This window comes from Cervus canadensis, chromosome 21, assembly GCF_019320065.1.
Source record: "Cervus canadensis isolate Bull #8, Minnesota chromosome 21, ASM1932006v1, whole genome shotgun sequence".
NCBI classification, from domain to species: Eukaryota; Metazoa; Chordata; class Mammalia; order Artiodactyla; family Cervidae; genus Cervus; species Cervus canadensis.
In genome coordinates this window covers 45322365-45337257 of record NC_057406.1, presented here as the reverse complement: position 1 = coordinate 45337257, position 14893 = coordinate 45322365, and the positions used below count along the sequence as shown (strand labels likewise).

Sequence of the window (14893 nt, the reverse complement as noted above, 5' to 3'; positions counted from 1 at the left end):
CAGATAATTTTTTCCCCAAATAACATATTACTGTTTCACTTTGGGAAATCATGCTCTAAATTAATAGTCTAACGTAGCATTTTTAACTTTGAATCTTAATTCTCAACCAAATGTTGTTTATTATGAAGGTTATACAAATGCTCACTATGGTTAAAGGACCACAAGGAATAAGAGATGAATAAAGCAGTCTCTTTGATCTCCAAGAGCTTACATTCTAGTAGAAAATCTAGTCAGCATATCCCAAGCTGAATAAGGTGTCACAGTAAGTGGTACATCATAGTTCAGTTGAAGAGGGAGGGTTTTAGAGTCTGTGGCATTTCAAACTGATTCTTAAACAATGGACGGAATTTCATTTAGGAAGAGATGGGGTTTAGAAACATGAGGTACAAAGAAACTCAAGACATTCTGGAGGATGAGGACTGGACCAGTTGGCTAGGGTAAAAAGGCTTACTTTTGAGGAAGGGCTCTTTAAGCTAAGTGACTGAAAAGCTCACCAGCAGCTTCAAGCAGAGGTCAGATGACAGGGATGTGTGAATGCAAGGCCAAGGAAGGTGGGGTTGATCAGGTAAGCGCTATGGAGTAATTATGAGCGTAGTATGATCAGAACTTGCAGAATGGTGGGCAATGTTGCCTATAATACTGAAGCACAGCAGACAGGCTTCTCATCCTTTGCTTGGATAGCAACATATAATTTAAGATCTTAAACAAATCTGTGTTACAAAGGTTCAGAGAGCGGTGCATTTTATCAGAAATGTTCACAAGCAACCGAGAGACCAGAAAATTATGGTTTCAGAATAACAGAGAAAGGTGATAAATTTCCACTGTCTTTCATAAATCCAACCTGATGGCAACACAAAAGAGTAAACCTGAAATATCACCCTGAGTCCTCCCACTCTCACTGGGGTTAGTAAGCACGAAACGGCCTCACAGAATCAACGAGATCGATTTCACCTAGACACTTGTATCAGTTATAAGAGGTTATCTTTATCCCTCAAAAGCCATACAGTAGTAAAAACTTAAATGGAGAAGGATGTCATGTGAGGAACATGTGGGTTAAAAACAACCTGGCAATGCCATACTCTTAAATACCAAAACAAGAAACACAATTTGATTTTTAAAACCCAATGACTGTTTGAAATAGAAAACAGTTTTTACTACTATAATTGCCTTCACATCTACTGACATAATTTAGGTAATTAGGAATCTATAATTGTGCTTGCTAGGAGGGTGAAAAAGGTTGAAATGAGACATGGAGAACTTTTTAACAATTATTATAAAATATAGGTGGTCAGCATCTGCAATATCCGGGATGGCTTTCTTCTACATGGGGTGTTTCCCTGGGAAATGAAACTATACTACCTATGAAGCACTCTACAGACTTTCAAAACAACTGGCCACAGAATATGTCTGAAGTCTTGACTACTTACAATAGTTGGTATAAATAGGAATTTAGGCTCATTAACCAAGTAACTAAAAACCACTCTTTTTCCTCCCAGTCGTTTTGGCTAAAAGTCCTTCCTGAAATGAATTAATCTGTATTAATAATCTGTCTTATCAAGTACATTATCTAGACCAGTGATTACCAAACACCAAACTGGTGCCAGCCTGGCTATATCCAAATCACCTGGAGAGCCTCTGAAAAACGTAGATTCCTGGTCTGCTTCATCCCCACCCCTGGCAGTCCACACTTCCATTCTGATCCTGCGTGGGTCTAAGTGATATTCCAATAATATTTTTTAATAACCCAAATTTTGGAGGCTTCCCGGGTAGCTCAACTGGTAAAGAATCCACCTGCAATGCAGAAGACGCAGGAGATGTCAGGAAGATCCCCTGGAGGATGAAAAGGCAACCCACTCCAGTATTCTTGACTGGAAAATTCCATGGACAGAGAAGCCTGGCGGGCTACAGTCGATAGGGTTGCAAGGAGTTGGACACGACTAAGTACACACACGTGAGGCAAAGTTTTGGAAATCACAAATCCAGTTCAGAACAGATGTTTCTTACATGCTTTTGAATATCAGAAGAGCCATAAAGACCTCAGGATTTTATGTCACTGCTGTGACAGAGACCAAGCTAGGTGGACACCAAACCCCACGTTCTCTCCTTCCTGGGCCCAGAGCTGGACTGTATCTCCCAGCCTCCCTGAGCAGTTAGGTGGGGTCATGCCATCGGAACGCGGGCAGAACTGTGGGCAGAACTGCTTTCAATCCTGGCCCCTAATAACTTCTCAAAGAATCTTCCAGGCTGGCTGTCTTTCTTTGTTTACCAGTCAGGTTCTTTAAATTCAGTGAAAAACTGAGATTCTAGAGGAATTCTCAGAGCCACAAGGTTATCTGAATGAGAATCTGGAGCAGAAGACCTGCTCACCCCACCATCACTGCTGACTCCCACTGCATTGTGCAGTGGGTGAGACGTCATCTCTTATTATGATAAGCTATTAAGATGCAGGGACTTTTTGTTACAGCCCTTAGCTTCCTCTTACTAATACAACTCCCTTAACACTTATAGCAGATTTTTTTGTTAAGCATGTCAAAATCATAAAGAGTTATATTTTAACATCTAACACAGCTGGAGTTAGAAGTAACATCTAAAAGGCAAAGGACCATAGGACATATTTAATCTTGGGGAAAAAAACTCTGATATGGGCATATTTTTCTATGATTTTCTTCTTCCTTCTACAAGTGGACTATAGGAAAGAAAAAAAAAAAAGAAAGAAACATCTGGCTAATTGGAAGTTCCAGGTAATAAGATTTCAATTTAATAAGGTTTTATAACAGTTTCAGGAATAAAAACAAAATATAGCAACCAATAACTCTGAATTTTCAAAGACCAAATGGATACAAAATCAAAGCCGGTGAAAATTTTAAGACTTAATAGAATCACACAACCTGAAGAGTATTCAAAAGGTCATGATATTTATTTACTGCTGAAAGAATCTGTAGGAAGAAATTCTACCACTGAGCTCATCATTGTCATCGCTTTGGAGGCAGTTTTACAGTAAAATGTTAAGAGGGCAAGGTTAGGAGGTGGAGCTGGGTTTAAATCCCAGCTCTTCTCCTCACTAGGAGAAGAAATCCTGAAAAAACCCTCTGAGCCTCACTCTCCCCATCTGCGCAACGGTGATGATGTAATTTGCTTCATGGGTTGTTATGTAAATTTATAAGGCATGTAAATTTCATGTGGCACCTGGTAAATATTTAATACTTACCTACATTACTTTAGTAGTTAATTGCAAAATACCTTCTTTTCTTAGGACAACCTTTTATCGTCTACGTGCATAAAGAAGATCCTGAAAACTCATGAGCCGTAACTAGCTAATTTTTATCTCCAAAGAAAGAAAAATGAGAGGGCTGGTGGGGGCCATGCCTAGAATTCTACATAGCTTTACACTGTTCTTATAAAGCAACAACGAGTGTGCTAATATCGATGCTTCTTAATCCTCTGTCTGCCAACCATGAAGACCAATAAGTCCTGAGCAAAGATCACTGGTGCTTGAAGCTTCTCTAAAAATGGTTTTAAAAAAAGAAAAAGAAAAAATCCTCTCCCCATTCTTGGAGAGAAGTGCAGGGTGGCCTGTCATCATCATCCAGTCTTAGCAAGCTTGAGCAGCTGGAGCCCTTCCTATCCAGTCCATATCAAGAACGCACCGGTGCCAGGGGGAGCAGAGATGATGTGAAGGGGTGCTGTCCGCCTCCCCGCAACCTGGCTGGCCGAGACAGCGGTGGGAGCCTGCCACCGCATTTCTTTTGATAAGCTACTGAGAAGACACAGTGTCTCCTCGGTTTTCTAAGTTTTAGTTTGAAAATTGAATTCGGGAACTTGTCAACTCTGACAGCAGAGCTTTAACATTCAGTTCAAAAACAATCTGCTTGTACTTTATAAAATCCGTCTTCTGACTTCAGAGCAGTAGGACTTTTCAAAATCTTCACTATGTAGGGAAATGAAAAACTTCGGTTTTCCTTCTTTCCAATTAAACTTGGGTTCTTTACAAAAAAAACATTATTATTTCCTACTCCAATCTTTCTCCCCTAAACTGCCTCTTTCAGCCAATAAAACTCAGTCCTACATTTCAAAACGACTGAGACTTTGCTGTAATGTGGGACCCTCCTCATCAGCAAAGACTACAGGCAAAAATAGATAATACCCACAGGATTAATTGCAAATCAACGCTGTTCAAGTGACAGGATTCATGACACTTGAGGTTTTAAAAATAATAAAAAGCAAAGCCCAGAGAAGAAATCCCTCCATGCCTCAAAGTTACAAGTCACACCTGGCAGCCGAGACCTCCATCAGAGGCTATATTGAGAAGTAAAATTACTGGCACTCAAAGGGATAGGTCAAAACCCTAAACATGGCAGGAAACCAAAGGCAAACTCATGATCCAATGACAGATGGCAAAGGCCTGTCAATGCCTGGAAAATTACACGGTGAAATTCATTTCTGACATTTCATTCACACAAGAATAACAGGACCCTGAAGTTAAACAATGACATTCCCAAAGGAAACAGCTCTGTAGGTGACACCTCTTGCATAGTTCAGCCTCCAGGGCATGCACCCACGCATGTAGCTCAGGTGTGTGTGCGAGATCGGGTGCGGGGAGAAGGGAAGGAGGAGACCGGGAGAGAGCAGACAGGCCTACAAGGACAGAGAGCCACAATCAAAGCCGAGGGGGGACGAGGGCGACAGTTCGTTCCTGCTCCTTCCCAAGGGGCTGGAGTCCTCACTACACAGAGTTTTTTAAGTGACATTTGAAAGGTGCTGCAATCATCCATTGATTTGGGTTCTGTCTGGCCTTTAAATGTAACATTTCAACCAGAGTTCAAGCCCTGGGAGTCTGAGACGTTTATGTGAGAAGTAACCAAGTCAGACAGTTCCTATGGTCAAAGAGACCCCCTCCAAGGGGAGAAGCACTAAAATGAACCCCCCAGGCTAATTTCATTGCTCAGGCTCAGGGGCACCAGCCTTCCAGGCTGTTCCATTCCGCCTAGTAGGGAGGTACTAAAAGGAAACAATCCTTCAGTTGCAGGGAAATCCAGTGAGGTGGGGGGAAGCAGTGAGGGAGAGAGGCAGGGCCATGTATGTATCTAGGAGCTGTTTTCAGCGACCAACACAGAAAACAAAGGAAAATGGTTTTTGGGATGAGGAACCCAAGAAAAATTGTGCCCCATTAAATTTCAAAGGCAGACTCTCAGTTTTAGCTGCTAATTTCTGTCATGTTGCCTTCTATTTGAATGATGATAATTATTTTTGTTAAGATTTACTTTAAATTTGTTTCCAAATGGCTTCAACAATGGATTTTGAGTATACTAATACAATGTACTAGAAATTAGTTCCTAAAACATAGAAAGCATCAGGAATGATTTCTCATCTTAACAATATCACACATACCTACACACACACACACACTCCAAAAAGTTCACTTTTGTTTTCTTCTTTAGATAATATACACAACTGCTTACAAGCCCAGGTGATACTGAATGGGTCATGCACACGCATAACTATTTTAAAAAGGTGATTTACACACACCTATTACTTCCACCTGAAACATCAGACTGGAGAGACTGAGTTTCCCCAGTGAGTCTGAGAAACACAAAACAGGATGTTTAATTTGTTTAAGTTTCCAAAGCAATTTACTAGAGACAAAAATAAAATACTGTGGCATTTTGCTGGCATCTTAAAAAAGAAACCCTGCCTGAGAAGTACAATGAACCTCATGAGATCTCCAACACGAATTCTCTATTTGTATGCTCACATCCTTTATGACTTTGCTCACCGAAGAACAGTTTAACATATTCCAACCCATGCACTTAGAGAAAGAGAAGCTTCCAACAAAACAGGTCTTTTTACGAGGCAGCCCCCAAGGTCTCCAACAGCTAAATGGGCTCAGACAACCACCCACACCCACCTATTCCAGCCTTGGTAATCAAGAGATTCTGTTCCCTGGATCGTCTTAATTTGAGTAGAGTTTCTATTTAATGGAGTTAGAGCACCATGCCAGCATCAGTTCTGAGTTTAAACATCTTTAAAGAAAACTTCTGTGCCTGTGAGTAAGGTACTGCCATCTATGCTTTCATTATTTTAAAATGAACCTTGAGAAGAATGATTTTTTAAAAAGACAAGAAATTATTCATCTGCAACCCCTGGCTTCAACATTGTGCAGAATAGCCCAAGGAGGTCAAAGGCAGGCACAGTCTCAACATGGTAGGTTACTTTTTTTTAAAACCTGCTTTTTGAGGTTTGCACTTGATCTGCTGCCACTGATGCCCTACCACACTGGAAAACTCTATTTCCCTGCTTGAGAGTGAGTTCTCAAGCTCTGTGGGGGTCTATCAATTCTCTTACCCTTGCAGTGAAACGTCAGCACAAGAACCCTCACACGTACAGGGTTCTCTGTTATACTGCTTCTGCGTCCTCTAACTTGACTCTCAACTTACTAGATGCTTAATAACCAAAGATAGGATTTATAAAGGAATTGTCGAATGATGTGTTATCTGACATATCTATGCTAAACCATCAGTTATTCCACACACACTTTAGAATTCTTTGATGATGAGCAACAGAATATTACTCTGACTAATTCCAGCAGAAAAGGACTGTATCAAAAGGGTATGGCGGAGTTCACAGAACAGATAACGAAGATCTAGCATAAAAAAAACAAAAAAAAGTGGGAACCCAGAAAGGTTTGAGGAAGAAGTCTAGCTAACAGGGCTGTCTTAATGAGGCATTGCTCCTAGAATAAGTGAGTTTGGCTAATTTGGGGGGTTTGTTGCTTATACCACGTCACTGATGTTTCAGGGTCCCAGAAGGGAAAGTCAAGTTGGCTCAGACAGGGTTTATCAACCTGTGCACTACTGACATTTTGGATCAGATAATTCCTCCTTGGAGGTGGTTGTCTTGTCCATTGTAGGATCCTAAGGAGCATCTCTAGCCTCTACTTGCTAGATGGTAGTAGCATGCTCTATAGCTGTAGCAACCAGAAATGTCTCCAGACATTGTCAGATGTCCCCAGGGAGAGAAACTCATCCCTAGTTTAGAACCACAGGCTGAGACTGAATCACAATATGGACCTCCTAATGGATTAGGTAAGGCCAGGCACCTTGATATAGAATCCCATACGACAAAGAGGGAGCATGGATACATCTCTGAGAAGACAGTTAGATCTTGTTGCCAAATGATTGGGGCATTAAGGCTCACTGTCCATTTCCACATTAGTGAGCGGAACGTTACGGTAGGGTATGTTTTCTAGTCCAATGTATTCAGAGAACAAGAAAAAAAAAAAAGTAGAACTTAAGAAACTTCTGAAAACAGATGGTAGAAAACACAGTCCATCAGAATGCTGTATCAGTCCTTCGCAGTGCTGTGACAGCATCCACGTGCTGGAAAACCACAGTCCTAGTGAGGTAGGTCTACTTTTCCATTTTTATTCACATTCTCCATGGTCCCCATGTGTTTTTAAATCCTGCCATATCTTTTTCCAGCTCCTGGTATCTATGGGCTTGTGGTAATTGACATGGCTAATTTAAGGGAAACTGATTCCAAATCCCAGAGAACACTCAATGCATCTCTCTATTAATTAGTCGGTTAACTCTGTTGGTTCCAACATGGTGCTAATGAGACCAAAGATACGAATGCAACCCTCATGCCATATGGGCTTGTTCAACAGCCAGCTTGGAGCCCCACTCCCACCGGCCAACTGACAGATAGATGTATATGGCTACTGGCCGGGACATGGGCTGATGGGTGGGGGGTTGTGGGTGGGAGAGGGAATGGATGTGTCCTGACCGGTCCATCCACACTGCTAGGAGCACCTCATGTGCCAGGCTCTGCCAGGAATGGGGCCGCTCCTCACAGAACACAGAGCACCTCTTCCCTAACAGCCCAGCGCGGCCTCCCTTCCCTTTCCAGCTCATACTACGCGTATTAGGTTCTTCTGCTGCTTCCTTTCCCTTCTCTCCATTCACATTTCTTAACAACTGAAGTGCTGAACTTCATCTCCAACCTGCGGGGACTCTAAATTCTTTGATCCTACCATCGGCAGCAAGACCGGGCTTGTCTCTTCTTCCATTATTATTTCTGACAGCCCCAAAGAAATCACTTAATATTCATTTCAGCCTCCTTTTTCAGACAGTCTTAAAAATCAATTTAAAAATTTTTCTTCTTGATCCTGTCATTTAGCACCTAAATGGCCCAAACTGATTACTTGGAAGCCTTAGCATTTCTCCCTTCTTCCAGGATGTCAGCTTCATTTTGTGAGTCTTTTCTGGTATGATTTAAGTTGGCTTTCATTTCAGGGTTGTTTTTCACTGAGAAACATGAATTTTTTTAGCTATATTTGTAGAACAACTTTCAATTATCCTTTAAAAAAAAAAACTGCAGTAAAGAATAGGCAAAGCACTTTGGCTGAGAGAAAACTCAATTCAATGGGAAAAAAAAAAAAAATAGACAAAATTACAATTACTCTGAAACCATCAAGAATGCCACATTAAAGGCTCTACTTTCCAAACAGTAAATCAGTAACAGAAACATTATCTTATTTATTAATAAAAAGAGGAATTAAAATAGCCATTCATAATGAGACGCTGAAAGCTGCAAAGAAGCCAAGAACAGGGAGAAAGAGGTCTGAAAGAGAAGAAAAGGTAACAGCAGCTCTTATAAAGACGAAAAAAAAGTTCTTTTGTCTCTGTTACCATTCTGTGAACAGCCTAGAGAACTCAGTTCATTGTTATTGGCTGCCCTTCTCCTTTGCTGGAGCTTTTGTTTTTCACGTTGTCTTTAATTCTCCAAGTAATATTATTAGAGAACAGGAGAGGTTGAAAACCATCAGGAAGATCAAGGAGGGCAAAACCTAACTAAATGAAACTTGTCCAGAGCGTTTTATTCCCTAGCCTGTGTTTTCTTTTCTTAGGAAAGAAAGGACGATTTTTAAACTAGGAAAGCTGCACACAGACATGACATTAAAAAAGGGTTCTGCACCTTTTTTACATAGTCCTCCAGCTTGGTAACCAGAACCACTTTTTTTTTTTTTTTTTCGCTCTAACCTCTTAAGAATCTCTGCTCTATTTGTAATTCCACCAGCTTGTTATTTATATTATTGCAATAGCCTGACAGACCTCCCCTCATCACGACTCTGCCCTGAAAAAAAGAAAATATCTGCTAAAAAGATGAGGGAACAAAAGCCATCGGCATGAACTGCAAGATGCAAAACAATTGGATTTTTCTCACAGGATCAAAGAGTGAAAAATCATTCTTTCCAGGACTGTGGAACATCAAACATTGGGACTTAAAAGTGTCACCTCAGGAATTAACAAACACCAGCATGTGCATCCAGCCCTAAACCACTTTTTGAGACCGAAGATAAATTGGGGGAACCCATCCACATCACAGCGAATGTCATCAAACGGGTTTTGAGAAGGCATGCTGGCTTGTGGGGACAGCGCCCTGCATCTTTTCTGCCCGCCAAACATGCGGTTGTCTGTGCCGAGCAAGTCACCTTCTAGTGTCACCAGGAAGCCATTTACGGGACAGACCACGGCACAGCCCTGGCTATAATGGACTAAAAACCACTGGCCACAACCAAAGACAGGTGAGAGTACTGTTGCTGGAATGTTAAGTGAACATCAACACTGCACTGACTCTCCACCTACAACACTGACCCCCTGCTAAGAGGTCATGTATCTCCATGGACGTGCAGGTAACCAGGAGATGCTCTGTCAATGAGAAAAGTAGGAATCGTTTAGATTACTGACTTTTTCAATAAATGACTTTATTTTTGAAGACTGGTGGCAGCTGAGAGAATACAGATCTTCAACTAAGTCACACAGTGAGAACAGATGAGTACTGCATCTACACCAGAATTTTCCCCCCAATTCTGCCAGACTTCAAGCAAAGCTGATAGGAGAATATCCATCCATACGTTCAAAATTAGGTTATGATTCACTTTACCAAAGGTCCATTTATTTCACTAAGGGATTTACTTCTAAATTCTCACAAATAACATTAGCTCTTTGAATGCATTTCTAATTAAATTAGAATTATAAGCATTTCAAACTAGACTCACCCGTCAGAGACAGAATATCTGAACTGCTCGTGTAATTAACACATGTACCCAGGCTAACAGGCCTTGAAATAGGACCTGCATGGGGATGACACACCCTTAATCTAATGATGCTGGGCTTTTAGCCCATTGGTTGTCATCTCACGTTTCCTTGAGATGCTCCAGCATTTGTAGAACTGTCTTTGATTCCAATAAATGAGTGTAATGCAAACTTAATGCAGAATCACACAGCATTTTCATCAGTAGGTGACTTTAGGGGTCACCTAACAAAATGTCCCTCCAAGGCTCGAGGCCCTGCGGCACATGCGTGATAGACTCACTTAGGTATATCCACTGACAAGAGATAACTACCTATGTGTCACTCAACCACAATGGCACAGGACCATGTATAGAACAGTTAACACTGACAGATGGACAAGCCAAGTTTTACCGTGTATAAACAAGTGGACAAGGGGAGATCATATTTTTATCTTAGCTGTCTGTGTTCTGCTGAAACACTAGTTTCCCAACCCTTCCATTGCAAATATTCTAAGTAACTTCACCTGCATTTGAATCCCTTCCATTACACTGTCCTCGGATTTATTATCTAAGTCATACAAATGGCAGCACCGAAAATCCCAAATACTTGTGACAAATTTCTTGTAAATCATCCATCAAGTTAAAACAGCACATTCATTCACCTAAGGAGACAGAGTGTCAGGAGCCTCACGGAGACATAATGGAGAAAAAAACACTTTGGATTCCAAGAACACTTTAAAGTTCCGAGCCTGGCATTTTCTACTTGGGAGCACATCCTGGCTAACAGTTCCACAGACTAATAATTAATCACCAACTATTCGTGGAAGGCCTCTTTGGTCTAACACTGGGCTAGTTGTTGTGATGAAATAGAAAAACATATGTATCAGACATGGTTCTTTGCCATCAAAGATCTTCCATCAAACCACTGGGGAGACAAGACTAATGTACAAGGTAAAGGAATATATCATTAAACTAACATTTGTTATGTGGAATTGAAATAGAAGAGGGATAATTCGTGGATTTGCTAATTATACTTCTGTATCATACACATTAGCCCTGAGTGGCTCATCCCTGGCTTAACCTGACTTCAAGGATATTTCATCTAGCCCTTTCTTGATTCTTCCACATATTTAGCTGACACCACTTCATACGCGTGGTTCCTTACAGAACACACTGATTCGGGGGCTCCTCTAGCTCTTCCCCATTCATGTAAAGCAAATATGAAGTTAAACACTTTCAACATCAATCCTGTACAAGTTTTCAAAATTTTCCATGCCAACATGCAAATAAGCTTCCAAAACCTAAACAGCATTTTCATATAAATAGATGTTAAGTGGTTTTAAATACTTACAAACAATCCCTTTCACACCCTGTTGATAGATTTTTTGCATAATGTTAACAGGAGGGAAAAAAATAACAGGAAAAGAAAAATAGCCCAAAGTGAGCAGCAACTGAAAGCCGTGAAAGAAAACACAGAAAAGAAATACACGTAAAATTGTTTGCATGAATCCTTAGTCTCCCTCTTCTTGGATTTTAGCCTTACAGGGTTCAGTTTCACACTAAACATAGCAGAGATGGCTGAGACAAACGAGGGAGAGAGTAAATCGTTTAATGTACATTCTAGAAAAAAAAATAACCCCATTCTTTTCTGAGCAAATTCACTTCAACATCCTCTCCTCTGCGGATGAATAAAAGCATTTTAAAATAAAAAGTCACCATAAATTTTGATGTTGTGAAAAATAAATCCCCCAGGCAGTTTGTGTAGCTTCAGGAGTAGAAAGCTCCCAAAACATTTACTCTAAATGTAACAGCAGACTCTAAAAGAATACACGGGGCACTAAGTCATAAGTGATTCATATGCACTTTTCATGCTTCATCTTTTAGGGTAACTGGGGTCACGAGTGCAATCTCTTGAAAATACAAAGTTTTAGCAAATAAACTTTTAAATGTGTTTTAAAAAATTAAAGGGTGCTGTCTGACTCGAGTTATTACGTAAAACTAGAGAGAACAGAGATTTAAGTATGGGGCAAACTGACAACACTGGATTTAATTCTTCCTTTTATAAAAATTTTAAATATTATAAGTGTTAATCACTGAAAATAGAGAATACCATAACACCTCAAGGAATATTAAAATATATTAGGTAAAACTATTTCAAGTTTAGATCCTAGGAAACACAACTATAGAGACTTCAATGAATATTAAAATATATTAGGTAAAACTATTTCAAGTTTGGATCCCAAGAATCACAATTACAGACTATGAAGAGTTCCTTGGCAAAACTGAAGGAACTTAAAAAAAAAAAACATTTTTTTTTTTTTTGAGACAGCTGTGCCCTCTGGAGGTGGCACTTGGGAATTGAATAAATCTTTCCTAAACCGACAACAATGACTTTTCTAAAGAATTGAACATGCTCTTGGAAATGCAAAGAAGGCTCAGAAGGTTTCATTCATGTTCGTTTCTTTGTGTCAAACCACTTTTCAATGAATACTAATTTAGAATTTCAATTTAGAAATGTTCAAATGAGTGCAAAACATTTTGGTAGAAGGGCTTAAAAACTGGTGTTCAATATCTGGAATACAACGATTAGGGACATGCTGAATATTATGAAAGGAAAGAACGGTAGTTCCAAATCAAATATCCTCAAAACCTCTTCTAGTGAACACTGCATGACAGCAGACTGCCTTCCCCCTTCTAACCATATTTTCCAATACTCCCTGAGAAAATCGAATCATCTAGACCAGCAAATGCATGTGTTCTATCTTCTCAGAACAACTCACCACCTCCCGTTCATTTTCCTTTTGTCCTCTAGGTTTTTACTTCATTCCTAAATTTCTCCATCTGGGGAATATATTATTCCAGTGGGAGAAGTAAGAGGTAAGTATTTCTCGTTGGAGTTTTAGAGATAGAAATTAATAAAGTTACAATTTCAACAGACAATAACCTAAAAAAATTAAGGATGTAATTATGAAATGGGGATCAAAAGCTAAACAACCCCAAAAGTAGCCCTTACTTGATACGAAAACAAGAACAAAGCCACCACTTTTAAAGAGAAAATGAAGACATCTTCTTGGTTGTGAATCTGCCTTGGATGTGACTCAATGTTGCATCTCTTCTGTAAAGAACTGGGAAGGAATCTAAAAGGATTGAGAAAGGCTGGTGCATGCGGCCAGAGTAGATCTACTGCGCATTGGAGTGTAAGAGATTACACCCGACGACCCTGAGCGCACTTGCGCTGACAGGCGGGACTGCGGCGGAAGGTTCTGGAAAATGGAAGCAAAGCTCTCCCCGCTTCCGGTTAATTTGGGCCATGCTTGCATCACAGGTTCTGACCATCGGCCCAAAGATAACGTCACTCCTCACTTCCTGCGCCCTCGCTTCTCCTCAGAGGAAAGTCAGACAAGGAGTCGGAGTTCTCGAAGCGCAGCCCTGTCGGCTTCCCTCTGCCTCTGGTTCCAGGCCACTCAGGCAATGGTTAACTCTTCAAGTCCTCCTGCCCCTTGGTCGAGCGCCCATCCAGACGCCGATTCCTTAAAAAGGCCCAAGAATACACGCCCGAAACTCACAAGTGATGTCCAGGTCCCATTTAGGGAACGGCTCAGCACCCGCAAACGTGAAAGCCGGCACTCGGGCCCGACAGGCAGCAGAGGACCCTCGCCGCGCGCACCTGCGCATGCGCAGGAGCGGGCCCGTGCGCCAGCTGAGCGTCGCCGACAGAGGGCGCCCACGGGCCCGCAAGTGGTCCCGGAGGTCCTCCCCGGGGTAGCCAAGGAGCCACGGACATGGACTGCTGGGTAAGGAAATGGACGAATGTTTAAGACATGAGGAACTTAAAAAAACAAATTTTAAAAAAAAATTTATTTATTTGGCTGCACTGGGTCTTAGCTGTGGCACACAGGATCTTTAGTTGTGGCACGCGGAATCGAGTTCCCTGACGCAGCTCCCTGCGTTGGGAGCCTGGAGTCTTAGCCACTAGGGCAGTAGGGACGTCTCTGAACTTCGTAACTTCTCGGAACCTCAGCCTCCTAGTCTAAGAATATGGTGATAGCCCTAATATCTAAGCCATCGTGCTCATGTATTCATTCATTCACTCAAATATGCCTTGAGGTCCCCCATGTTCCAAGCAATGTTGTGGCACTAGGGATACCCTGACAATCAAATTGGAGCCAGCCTCTACCCTCCGAGTGTACATTCTAATGGGATTAACCCAGAGCAGCCTAAATGACGTCATGTGTGCATGTAGCCATCTTAGCCCAACTCCTAGAACATGCTCAGTCTTTGGAAACTGTTAGGAGTTATTAGGTGTTTGAATCTACATCAACTTCATCCATCCAACTGTGGGAGAGAGGGTTTGTTCATTCCTGGCTTTTCCGGGGGAAAGCACAGCCTTCTTTACCTTAAAGTTAATAGATCAATGGTAGTGGAAGGGACGGGCTTCCCACGTGGCTCTGTGGTAAAGAATCTGCCTGCAGTGCAGGAGACTCAGGTTCAATACCTGGGTTGGGAAGATCCCCTGGAGGAGAAAATGGCAAACCACTCCAATATTTTTGCCCAAGAAAGCCCATGGGACAGAGGAGCCTGGGGGTTACAGTCCATAGGGTTGCAAGAGTCAGACATGACTTAGCCACTAAACAACAACAACAAACACCATAGACTGGGTGGCTTAAACAAACGAATTTATTTCACATCATCCAAGGTCAAGTTGCTGGCTGGCTTAGTTCCCAGCTGGCTCAGTTCCCAGTGACAGCCCATTTCCTGGTGTGCAGATAGAGGCCTTCTCATTTTATCCTCACAGCCAGAGAAAGTGATCATCTCTCTAGT

At 41.4% G+C, this 14893-nt stretch overlaps 1 long non-coding RNA gene across 1 annotated transcript in view; it reads right to left on the bottom strand.

The window, feature by feature from the left end:
* Positions 1 to 13717, bottom strand: part of LOC122424061 — an 81949-nt gene extending 68232 nt beyond the window's left edge. Inside the window, exon 1 of the long non-coding RNA XR_006264284.1 lies at positions 13639 to 13717. This is a non-coding gene — a long non-coding RNA (uncharacterized LOC122424061). The remainder of the gene's footprint in view (positions 1 to 13638) is intronic.
* Between the last annotated feature and the right edge of the window lie 1176 nt (positions 13718 to 14893).